The sequence below is a fragment of the Myxine glutinosa genome, chromosome 5, assembly GCF_964187855.1.
Source record: "Myxine glutinosa chromosome 5, kmMyxGlut1.1, whole genome shotgun sequence".
Lineage (NCBI taxonomy): Eukaryota > Metazoa > Chordata > Myxini > Myxiniformes > Myxinidae > Myxine > Myxine glutinosa.
Window position 1 is genome coordinate 85,501,843 of NC_136265.1, and position 12,789 is coordinate 85,514,631.

The following is a 12,789-nucleotide window of genomic DNA, read 5'->3' on the forward strand; positions in this document are numbered from 1 at the left end:
TTTTCCAGGATATTCAGGATATTGCAGGATATTTCAGGATTATATTTCAGAATGAGGCATGGATTTTAAGGAGGAGGTGTGTGCCCTGAGAAAATTGTGGATCGCGGATTGGGCACTCTGGGTGCGCACTGGGACTGCAGTTGTGTCCAGGTGGTAAGGGTGTTGGATTGTAAAGCACGTCTCCCACGGAAGTTCCTGGGCGGATTGTGACGGTTGTTGGATTCGTAGAAGCTAGCATTAGGCGATGCGGAGCTTCAATAATGGTCATTTGTCTGTCCGGATGTGGAGTTCTTGCAGGGAATGTCGCCGGACTTGTATTAGTTGTGGAATGAAAACGCTGGTTACCCCAATTCGACGTTTGTACCACCTTTCTCCGTTTGAAGTTTGACCTTTTAAAGTTCATTTGACCTTTGTTCGAGATTTGTAAGGGAAAGAGGTCGGAGATAATTCACTAACCTTGGAAGAACGACAGGCTGTCAGTCTACTGGGTGTTGCTTTAACGGCAGGATATAAAACTGAAATCATGTACGTAATTAGTGAACAGAGAATATCGGGACATTATATTGTGGGTTAAAAACTGAAATCATGTACGTAATTAGTGAACAGAGAATATCGAGTTCTGTTTGTTGTTGTAATTGTCGTTGATGTCCCGATTCAGGGGTCTCAAGAAATAAACAGACTTCCGGTGCCGACCGGAAGCGTCAGGTACAGTACGCTTGAATTTAATTTAACCGGGCCGAGCACAGTGACGTGCGTGATCGAGCAATGGGGATAGTCATGTTAAATGGAGGACAATTGGGAAGATGCAAAGAGATGCAAGTAACATGGATTAAGTTGTGGTATCAAGAGGTGGGTGCTGTATATTGGTATATTGGTACATCAAGTAGGTATATTGTGGTTATTATAACTCGCTGATTATAGGGGGCGCCGGGCGCACCAAGTACAGATCGGGTTGCATGATGGAGCATGGAGCAGGGTGGAACACCCCGTGTGGTTGGAGGTTGAAATGCAGTGAAATGCAGTGAACATGCCCGATTTTTGGCTTTACGAGGCTCCGGATAGAAGTTGGCATTTCGATACTGTGGATTATATTGTGCCTGCCTGGAAAGGTGATGTCCTGTGCTGGGGCTGACGACATGCCTCTGTTATTTGTCTGTCTGTCGGTCTGATTGTAAGTCTTTGGTACTGGGAGGGCTAATTGAGTGCTCAGGCGTCATTGTTCCATGAAGGCAAGTACTGGGCCCAGGTACTCATGGGAATGGATTAAACCCACAAGGAAATTCAGTCGCTGAGGTTGCCAGAACTGAAAATCGAACTCTGGGCTTCTCAAATAGTCACAAAATTTGGACCTGGGATGGGATATAAGGTCAATGAATCAGGGAAAGGTAGATGTAACACAGAGAGATGGACAGGACAACAATGGAGTTTATATGGACGGGTTTGGGGCAGTTTCAATCTGATGATTACAGAGTGTTTTGTTCTGTTCACGAAACATGTAAAATTCATGGAGTTGAAGTGATGATGTGCAGTGCGATTGGGTAGGAGGTAAAGGCCATAAAACACCAACCCCATGAGGAACGAAATAAATGGAGACGTCGACAATCACATGATGGTTGGGATTGAAGAACAACCTACTGGGATTTCATGATGTGCAACAGTGTATGAGTGAGTAATTGTGATCTGTTTAAGTGTAAGAGGCGGTGGAGATGGAAGGAGGTGATGAAATCGTGGATGAGGGTTTCTGCAGCCATGGAGGAAAGGGATGGACAGAGACGGGCGATGTTTTAAGGTGAAAGAAGGCTGTCTTTATGATCTGTTTAGTGTATTTTTCAAAGGAGAGGGTTTTGGTCAATGATGATGGCAAGATTCCGGATGCGAGGGAAGGTGGATACTGGGAAACCATCGATGTTGGGGGCAAAGTTATGGGTGGATTTGGTGAGTGGTTTTGGGCAAACGAAGATTAATTTAGATTTATCATAGTTAAGTTCGAGGAAGTTGATTTGAAGCCAGAATTTTATTTCAGTGATGCAGTTTGTCAGGATAGAGCGAATTGTGGTGATTAAGCTGTTGTAGATGCTGTCAATTTTGCTTTGGATGAATGAAAGGAAGGAGATGCTGTTGTCTACTCTGAATGACAGGTGGTGGTATCCAGGGCGCTGAGGAGTTTGTTCAAGTTGTAAAGTTTGTTTATTTATTTGTTTATTTAGTTTGTTTATTGTAGAGAAGAGTGCTTTTGGGATTCCGGAGCCAGAGTGGATAATTTGAGAGTAGTAGGCGGAGTAGAGGGCATCTTTGTAGTGCTGTAGGTGGTCCTTGTAGGCTTGGGAGTGAACTGATTTGGGCTTAATAGGCACAAGCTGGTCTAAGCAGGGTGAGGAGGATGGTGTGATTGATGATGTCAAAGGCGGCGCTGAGGTGAGGAGGATGAGAATGTTGAGGTTGCCGGCGTCAGAGGAGAGAGAAGGTCGTTGGTGATTTTGAGGAGAGCAGTTTCAGTACTGTGGCTGGAGCAGAATCCGGATTGGAATGTTGTTTGGCAGAGTGGTGATGTTTGAGTTGAGTGGCCACAGCACGTTCCAAAACTTTTGACAGAAAGGGTAGGTTGGAGATGGGTCTGAAGTTATTTAGGGTGTCAGGGTTGAGTCCAGGGTTTTTCCAGAATGGGGGTGAAGTTTCACGAGTTTTTTGGGGAAATCGGTATGTGAAGCTGGATTAAGTTGGAACTGCTTGATGAGCCATGGAGATGGATTGGGTTTTGTTGTTGGTTGTCTGGGAGTTCGGTTGTTGCATTGCCAAAGGTTTCTGTGTGGTGGACACACTCGTTGGCTGTTGTCTTGTGTGACGTGGGTGGAGATGTATGTGGCTGTGTGTGGCTGCCTGGAGTCGGGAAGGCGGCTACAGTGGTTGATATTGGTTGTGGATTGTCCGGGGTGCTTCGATTTGCATAGGGGGCGAAGATTGGGATATTACATTATTTTGAGTAAGTATTGGCATGAGTAATTACATAAGTAATTATGAGTTATTATGAGTAATTAGTGGTATGAGTATTAGTTATGAGTAAGTGATTATTTTAGTAAAGTTACATGTTTCGCTGTGTTGTGGATCTGGGGACAAGCTAGTTTGATGGGTACCCTGGGGTCTTCGGCGTGTCTATGTGTTTGTCTGTCTGTTACACCGGATTCTTGAATGGGTTTTCATGAGACGCATTTCAGACATAACAACAGTGAGAATCTATTTTGAGCGAATCACAGTGGGTGAGAAAAACATTGTGTGTGACCAGACACCAGAACGGACCATAATTGGAATTGGAATTAGACCAGGTTATTTCTATTATTTGTTTATTCGTGAAAATAAATAAATAATAGGGGGAGGTTCATGGAGGTTAATGGTGGTTTGTTTGTGTTAATGGAGGTTAATGGTGGTTTGTTTGTGTTAATGGAGGTTAATGGTGGTTTGTTTGTGTTAATTCTAGTTGAAACTCTAGCTGAAGTAATTTTCGTTTAGCTGAAGTAATTTTCGTTTATTTTTATTATTTTATTGATTTTTATGATTTTGATCGATTTTTGATTTGATTTGAGATTTGAGATGATTGATTTTTATTATTTTTATAATTTTATTTTTATTGATGTTGGAAACAGGTAATGGGATGCTGAGAGAAGGATTTAATTTAATTTGAATTGGACTGGATTAAATGGGATTGAATTTAAAATTGAATATTGGATAAAATTGGATCCACTTGGAAAAAGTGGATTAGGAAATTGGAGACAAGGTGTTCTATGAAACTATGAATTGAATGAATTGAATCTATGAATTGGAGACCTGTAGACCTGTAGACCAGGTGTTCCCAGGAGACTTGTGGACCAGGTGTCCCACCAGAGGAAAAAGACCAGGTGTTCGTGGAGCACTTCACCTGCAAGAACGCCTTGGAACCAAGGTGGAAGGGACCAGTCCAGGTGTTGCTGACTACACCAACGGCAGTCTTTTGCGAGGGCAAGACCTCGTGGATCCACGCCACGCACTGTAAGTTGGCCATACAAGCACCAGACACTACACCACAGCAACCACAGTAAGGATGGGCCTAATCATAGGTACGATACTATTGATAGCGACAGCAGCTAGGGGAAGCTCCGATTCCAATAGATGCGAAAACGAAACCCGACACCTCACCGTAACATGGGGACAAAGAGTATCACTACCATGTTTCGAACAGAAAGCCCTGCACACAAATTGGGTAAGCGTAAAATGGCTAGCACTGTCGGCAGGGCCTGGACGCGTTGGCATTGTACTACAAAAGCAACGAGAGTTCCGGGAAAACGGGCAAGCTAGCATTGAGACCTTGGCCCAACCAGGATACAAATGGGGAACCCCTGATTTTAAGCTACAAACACGCACGCGCCTAGAGAAAGGCATGACTATGCAGGTCCGGTGCAGCGTCTGGACCCCAGGAGCGGCCAGTGGCGAAACTAAACACACACCATGCATCGAATACATACTCACGCCACACCCCCAGGATAAGGCCCCAAAGAGGGGGGAAAACACATATTGGAAAGTGGCCAGGGAGGTGGCAACAATTCAAAATAGGACACACTGCTGGTCGTGCATGCACTTTCCCCAAGCAGGCACCACAGGAATACACATGATAGTGCTACCTCTGTCCCTCAATGACCTCTGCTCACAACCTATCGATTCCCCATGTTTAGTCACCACGCTGGAAAGAGAAGGGGTTGACAACGGCAAGAGTTGCAATCGACAATTTAATTATCGCCCGTCAATGATTGCCCATGTGGCCGAGAGGCCTGCCCCCGTCTGGGTCAAACCACAGAAAGGGAGGGTCTGCCTCCAGGGTTCCGGCCACTTGCGTATGGGAGAATCAGAATGCGCCTACACTCTCCCCGGGAAGCTGGGACAAGGGAGCTCGGGGATTACATTACGAATAGTACTGCAAGATAAACACAACCACAACATAACGGCTATAACATTCTCTAGGGGGGTTAGTAGGATTAATGGGGTGGTAAAGGGACTCCGGTGCTTATCCACCCACCTGGTCCCACCCCATGGGACAATGTTTATATGCGGCGACAAGGCTTACCCCTATTTACCAAATAATTGGGGGGGCACATGTTATCTGGGTTCAGTCCTTCCTGACGTTGAGATACTGGATGAGCTAGACCCAAAGTCCTTGGACAGGCGTTATAAGAGGTCAGTCATGAACGAAGATGGAACCACTAAACTACACGGGAGCCTATGGGAAAAGGTGTTTGGTTTCTTCTTCCCAGGAGCGGGCACAGTCATGGATAGTTTCCGGATAGATAAATTGGCTTTGGCCCTAGAAAAGGTGGCAAACGACACCGCTACGGCTCATGATATACTATTGGACACGGTAATTCACATGCGTACAATGGTGATGCAGAATCGGGTGGCTTTGGACATGCTCCTGGCAGAGAAAGGAGGGGTATGCGGAATAATAGAGGGAAAATGTTGCACTTACATACCTGATCCGTCTGAAGGAGTGTCAGCCGCAATAGTGAGACTAAGGGAAACTAGCCACGCCCTGACGATCGATCGGATCGCGCGCGAGAATTCTTATAAATTTAGCTGGCTCACTGACTGGTTCCGGGGATGGACGGGCACCATAGTGAAGTGGTTATTGACCGCACTGGCTGTGATAATCGGGGTAGTAATTTGGGGGGCACTAATGAAATCTCTAGTCCTCCTCTGTATGAGAAAGTATTTTACAGGATGGAAATTGAAGAAGCCGCCGACAACGACTATGGTTCTGACCACAGAGGCCGTCGACCTGAATGGGTCCTTCAACAAGGCAGTTGCGACCAGCGCTCCAGAAAATTGCATTGAATTTTGTGATGACTGTGATACTTGTGTGGATCCCATGTGGGAACTGGCTGCTGCCTGTAACGGTGTCTGTGATGACTGTGATACTTGTGCTATAAACCCCTTGCGTGTACTGGCTAACGCTGCTTATGTATTACAAGCTGACAGCTGCACGCCCCCTTCCGACCCAACTATGGATCTGATTGCGACGCTGGGTCTGGCGGTCGAGGGACCCGACGTGGATATCCTAGACCCGCAAGCCGACCAGGCGCCCATGGGAGACTTTGACATAAAGGAAGTTCCTCTCTTTGCTTCATATGTTTTAAGTTCAAATGCTTCAAGTGAATCGGATTTTTACGCTCTGTACCCTGACCAGGAAATTGAGACACAAGATACTGACAATATTATGTATTCCCCAGAACAGCAGCACGTGAGGGACCTCATGGGCATGATCGTTGATTAACTTCGAAGATCTGCAAGGACCGCGTCTGCAAAGGGTGGGGGGAGCAAGTTCCGCAGGGGAGGTGATGGGCCCTCTGGCGGGGCAGAACCTCATCTGGACCAGACGCCTTCGTTGTGGATCCGAAACGTTAATGGACTTTCATGTTCTGAGCCCTCAGGCTCCAAGCACGCACCGCACGACACGTTCGCCAAATGCACGGGCGAGGCGCTTTGGGCGCACGGTATGCCCTTGGGAGATACCCGCATTACACAATTATTTTTTCAATAAAGCCCGATGTGGCACGTTGTCTCTTGAGATACTTTGTCTCGACGAGACAAGAGGAAGGAATGTCAAGTCGTAGATTCGTTATTGCTTAAAGTTCTGTATAAGACGTCGGTCGAATAATATGTTATGATTTAAATGTTGTTTAAATCATGCTATTTTCATAAGTGAATAAAGGGTTTTCCGCTCCGCTTTAGTATAAATGAGAAAATGCTCGCTTCGATCGTGCTGGACAAATGGTTTTTTTGTATACGTGTGCCCTTTCACCTAGATAAGTCCGGTCGTAAAAACCCTCTTTGATTCGCAGACGGCGCCTCGAGCCGTGGATGGAAGGCGCTTGGAATGTGTAGCTTCATGTAGAATGCTTGGATTGTATACATAAACCTTTGGATAATGGTCTTATCTGGGCCAAGCATGCACTCTCCCTTCTGTGAGTTACATTTTCTGTCACCTCGGAGCTTTGAAACCACATCTGGTCCGAATGCTGACGGTGCGTGCTGCACTCCCCCGAATGACAGAGCGGATAACGGTGGGGGCTAGGGATAACGGTGGGAGGAACTCTCGCCAGTTCCTTTGTTCTCTCGGAGATTTTCTGATAAACGTGTTCCTATTTAAGTGAACTGTGAATCGATGCATTTTCAGGAAGGGCTGAACGTGGCATGAGGGCAAGTCGTGCTTTAGAAGTTCGCTTCCTCCGGATCTGTATAAGTTGGTATATTTAATAAAGATCGTCATTCTCAGGCTGTTGGTGGAACTTATTTTAAGAGCCAAGAGTTGTTTCTTGACATGTACACCAATGGATACGTGGCTCTCAAAGAAGTTTGTAACTTTATGACATACGCGGACGATACCCCCATTGTTGGCTCTCTTTCCGATCAATAATCCCTTGTATCGTACCTTGATGAGATCGACCCCTTGAATAAGTGGTGTGGGGACTTTTTCCTCACTCTGAATGTGTGCAAAACTAAAGAGATGATTTTGGACTTTTGGAAAGGTCACAATCATGAGCCTGTAACCATGAATGGTGAAAATTGTTCACAAATTTAAATACCTGGGCACCATTGTTGATACCAAGCTGAATGTTGATGGAAATACTGATGCTGTGTACACGAAATCAATGCAAAGATTTTATCCTCTCAGGAAGTTGAATTCATTTTGTGTTCGCTCATCCGCGTTTTGCCATTTAATTCGATTTCCTGTACAGTTATCTAAATGTGCGGAATAAGTCACGATTGAGAAAGGTCATGACACTGGCATTTAAAGTGTGTGGGCCTTCTAGCAGTATGTAGTCTCTGTACTTGCGAGCATTGAAAAGGAAGTCCGTGCAGGTGTGTACCAATGAAAGTCACTTCTTGAACGGACTTTTTGAAAAACTGCCATCAGGGAGACGCTTTCGTGTCAGGAGGATGAAGAAGAACATTTACAAAGTCATTTGTACCATGTGCAATTCAAATGTTAAATTAAAATTAAAATTCCAAGCCATTTTCCTGTTTGGTCCATCTTCCATATTTTATATCCTTTGATTTTTTCTTATTCCCTTTGTGTTTTATGTTTTAATGATGGTTTAACTTACCGTGTCACCAAAGAATAATGTCCCTGAATATGGGACAATAAAGATTGTTATTATTAACAAACTGGAGTGATCAACATACTGATCAAAAAAATCATTTTTTGCCAAGTACTCCCCAGCGGTGCGCATCATGTGTTGCGTTTGTGGGGGTAGATGATGGAATACCATAATGGTGTTACATATTTATGTGAATGTAGGTGAATTACCATTCAGGTTGCTTATCCGTGTGTATTATATTAAGGGTTGTGGTGATTGGAGGGTCAGGAGCCCTTCTGAACAAGTGGCCGGAAACGGAAGTGGCCGGAAACGGAAGTGACCAAAAAGGGGAAGAGAAAAAGACACGAGGGAAAAGAAGGAGGTTTCGTCTTCCTCGCCCCGCTCCGAAATAAGGTGGAAGCGACCTTGCGCTGCGTGGACAAAGCGGCGTTCCGAAACCCGTCTGGCGAGAGGAGTTACCTGGACGTGTAACTACCTTTTGACACGGCAAGTGACCGTGAGTTCGTGCACGGAACCAAGCGTCCGGCACAGTTTGCCCCGTCTACAAGGACGCGTACGGGTCGCACGTTGGGCCTCGCGCGCGTTGCAAACCGCGCTTGGTTTTGCCCCGTCTACAAGGACGCGTACGGGTCGCACTTTGGGGCCTCGCGCGCGTTGGAAGCCGCGCTGGGTTTTGCCCCGTTGCTTGGCAAGGAGGTGTGCGCTGCAGCAGCTGTCCCCGGTACGAGACGGCACGTTTGGAGCATGTCCGCCCGGGGTTCGTTCAACCGCCCGAGTGCGGAGACGCCGACCAGTAGCAGTATCTTGGTCAGGAGGGGCCCAGAGACATTGTGAGGAGCAGAGACCGAAAGGGGGTGTGAGTACTCACCGGGACACACATGTATAAGATGGCCATCTTAATCATAGGGAATTGATTGTGAATTGGGAATTGGTGATGATTATGTCTTGTTGATTGCTCGGGGAAAATCTCCGTGGTTGGGTCATTGAAATATTGTTGATGGTTGTGTCATTGAAATTGTTTGGTATCATTACCATTGAAATATATCCTTGAACGTCAGTTGTCTCTTGGGTGAAATTCATATGGCTTGCGTGGCGAAAGCGCATATATAATACAGCTTTCTGGCGAAGGTCCTCTCACGGTCCGGGGGTCACTGAGACCTGGTATTCACCGAGGGGACCACGTAACAGAATTGGGGGCTCATCCAAATTACGATTTGCGGTTTCACAATTGGGTCTACGTCCGGGATTTAAAATTGTATAAAATAATAAAATAATAATATTTTATTATTTAAAATTTATTAATTAATTATTAATTGGTAAAAAAAATTTTTTTGAGAAATTGGGGTAAAGTCTTGGGTGAAGGTTAACAGGTGTTAACGATAGGCACCATGGCGTTTGTGGCACAGAACTTTGGGGTAACCACGAGTGAGGCACAGTTCCGAGCGTTGCTAAAGTCGGACCTCTTGAAATTGGCCAAACATTTTAACTTGGAGGTCCGAACTAATTTGAGGAAGGCAGAGTTGCAGGCCACGGTGATACAATCTATGGTGGGATTAGGAACATGGGACGAGTTAGCCTGGGAGTGGCTACCCGAAGAACCAGAAGACGTTGAGCTCCGGAAACTGGAGTTGCAATTACGGAGCCAGGAACGGATTAAAGAAGAAGAAAGGAAAGCAGAAAAGGAAAGAGCAGAAGAAGAAAGGAAAGCAGAAAAGGAAAGAGCAGAAGAAGATAGGAAAGCAGAAAAGGAAAGAGCAGAAGAAGAAAGGAAAGCAGAAAAGGAAAGAGCAGAAGAGGAAAGGAAAGCAGAAGAGAGGAGAGAAGAGAAGCAAGCAGAGGAAAGGAGAGTGGAACGAGAACTCCAGGAAAGGTTATAAGGGAGAAAAGCGGAGGAGAGGAGAGCTGCAAGGGACCTCGAAGCAGAGGAGAGAAAAGCGGAAAGGGAATTAAAGGAACGTGACATGGAGCTTCAGCAAGAAATCAAATTCAAGGAGCTGGAGTTAATGAGAGAACGGGGAGAGGCACCACCCTTGCTGACGGGGTCGACACCTAACCAGAAAACCTGGGATGTGGGCAGACATGTGAGGCTGGTTCCACCGTTCAGTGAAAAAGAAGTCGCGAAATTTTTCCCACACTTTGAGAAAGTGGCTCGACAATTAAACTGGCCGGAGGAGGCCTGGACCATACTCGTGCAAAGTGTGCTGGTGGGGAAAGCTCAGGAAATTTATTCGGCGCTACCAATGGACCAATGTGCAGATTATGAGGTACTGAAGAAGCACATCCTCAAGGCCTATGAGTTGGTTCCGGAAGCTTACAGGCAAAAATTCAGGAATGCCAGGAAGAGGGAGAGTGAGACCCATGTGGAGTTTGCCAGAGTGAAAGAAAACATGTTTGATCGGTGGTGTGAGTCAAAAGGAGTCGGGAAAGACTTCGAGACATTGCGGGACTTGATCCTGGTGGAGGAATTCCAGCAGTGTGTCCACGAGGATATCAAAGTGTACCTGCAGGAAAAGAAGGTACCAAAGTTGTGGGACGCAGCCACCATGGCAGATGATTATGCCTTAACCCACCGAATAGGGGTCCACGAACCTAACTCGTCGCCTAGATCTCCGCAGGGGAGGTGGGGAACAGCAGGTGCGGAGAACGACCATACATGGCGGCGGCCTCGAGATGATTATGGGGACAACTATGATACCCCACCGGTTCGAAATCAGAGGGATGCGGGCCCAAGACAAACTTATAGTTCGGGGGGCCCGAGGCAGACCCCGAGTTTTTCCTCCGGGCCTACTTGCGTGTTTTGCAAGAAACCTGGACACTTGATGTCCAGTTGTTACCTCATGAAAAGGGACAACCCAGAGCGGAGTCCGACTATTACAACTCCGAATGCGATGGCTAGCGTAAGAAATCGCCATCAAAAGGGTTACCAACCATTTATTTCAGAGGGGTTTGTGTCACTGGATGGAGCCTCGACTAACCGGAGACCGGTTAGGATATTGAGGGACACAGGGGCCCATCAATCTTTAATGCTTGAAGGCATTTTGCCATGGTCCGAGGAGACGGCAACGGGGGATAGTGTGCGTTTACAGGGGATCAGGGGCGGTGTTAGTGCTCCCCTTCAGGTCATCCAGTTGGAGTCCGATTTGGTGTCAGGACCGGTCACCGTCGGTTTACAAGCCACGCTTCCTGTAGAGGGTGTATCTGTGGTTATCGGGAATGATTTGGCCGGGGGTCAAGTTTATGGTAACCAGAGGGTTGGTAAAGAGCCCAGCAGGGAAAATAACGCCACACCAGCTCGGGATGGCGACAAAAGTGCCAAGTTATTTGTAGGGGGACTGAACTTCAAAACAGAGGAAGAAGTTCTGACCTCTGTCTTCAACAGATATGGGCCGCTGGGGGAAGTGCGGTTGGTAAGAGACTGGGAAACGCAACAGTCAAGAGGGTTCGGCTTTGTCACGTTTGCCAGCACAAAAGACGCCAGAGAGGCAGAGAAGAATTGGAATGGCAAGGATTTGGAGGGTCGGACCATAACAGTAGGGAAGGCATTTCGTAGGCGTCGAGAGGTCTACAGGAGAGGACAACTGGGCGGTAGTTTTGGTGGTGGCCGCAGTCAATATTATTATGGAGGCTCCTTGAGTTATGGCCGCTCCCGAAGGAAGGATTGGCAAAATGGTGGCCGAGAAGGAGACCGCTATTCATGGGACTACAGGGACCAGTGGTCCCACCCTAATTATTAGGGAAGTTCTGAGAAGTTGAAGCACTGAAGGCGGCGGAGCCGCCGAGCCAAGATTCCTACACGAATTAACCGTGAACGCCGTTCCTAAAGGCGTCCATGTAGTGAACTTTCATGCACGGACTAACCGTGAACTCCACGTTCCTCAAGGCGCCCATGTAGAGAACTTTCCTGCATGGACTAACCGTGAACTCCGCGTTCCTAAAGGCATCCATGTAGTGAATACTCGGCTTGGCCTCCCGGAAAAAGTGCTATCGAGTTGCTTAACTTTGGATCTTTGATCAACCCCTTAACCTTCATTCCCAAGAAACTGACGGTCAAAGTCAGAGGGTCATGAGATGGAGTTTGATTTGGCAGGGACAATGTCGTTGTTGGTACTTAGTCCAGAGGGAGTAATCTGGAGGGGTTGTGGTGAAATTTTGGTTGCTTTATTTTTAAGTGATAACTGTGCCCGGGGGGAACTGATAATGTGGGGGGGGGGGGGGGGGGGGTTGAGTTATCTGGTTTGTTTCTCCAAATTGGCCGGCAAAGAAAGTTTTCGCTGGGTTCAAACTTTCTTTCTTGAAGGGGGGGAGTGTTACATATTTATGTGAATGTAGGTGAATTACCATTCAGGTTGCTTATCCGTGTGTATTATATTAAGGGTTGTGGTGATTGGAGGGTCAGGAGCCCTTCTGAACAAGTGGCCGGAAACGGAAGTGGCCGGAAACGCAAGTGACCAAAAAGGGGAAGAGAAAAAGACACGAGGGAAAAGAAGGAGGTTTCGTCTTCCTCGCCCCGCTCCGAAATAAGGTGGAAGCGACCTTGCGCTGCGTGGACAAAGCGGCGTTCCGAAACCCGTCTGGTGAGAGGAGTTACCTGGACGTGTAACTACCTTTTGACACGGCAAGTGACCGTGAGTTCGTGCACGGAACCAAGCGTCCGGCACAGTTTGCCCCG

General features: G+C 46.9%; 1 protein-coding gene across 1 annotated transcript in view; it reads right to left on the reverse strand.

Moving 5' to 3' along the window:
- The window catches only part of LOC144892327 (uncharacterized), a 94,990-nt gene that overhangs the window by 60,454 nt on the left and 21,747 nt on the right, over positions 1-12,789 (reverse strand). The window lies entirely within an intron of this gene.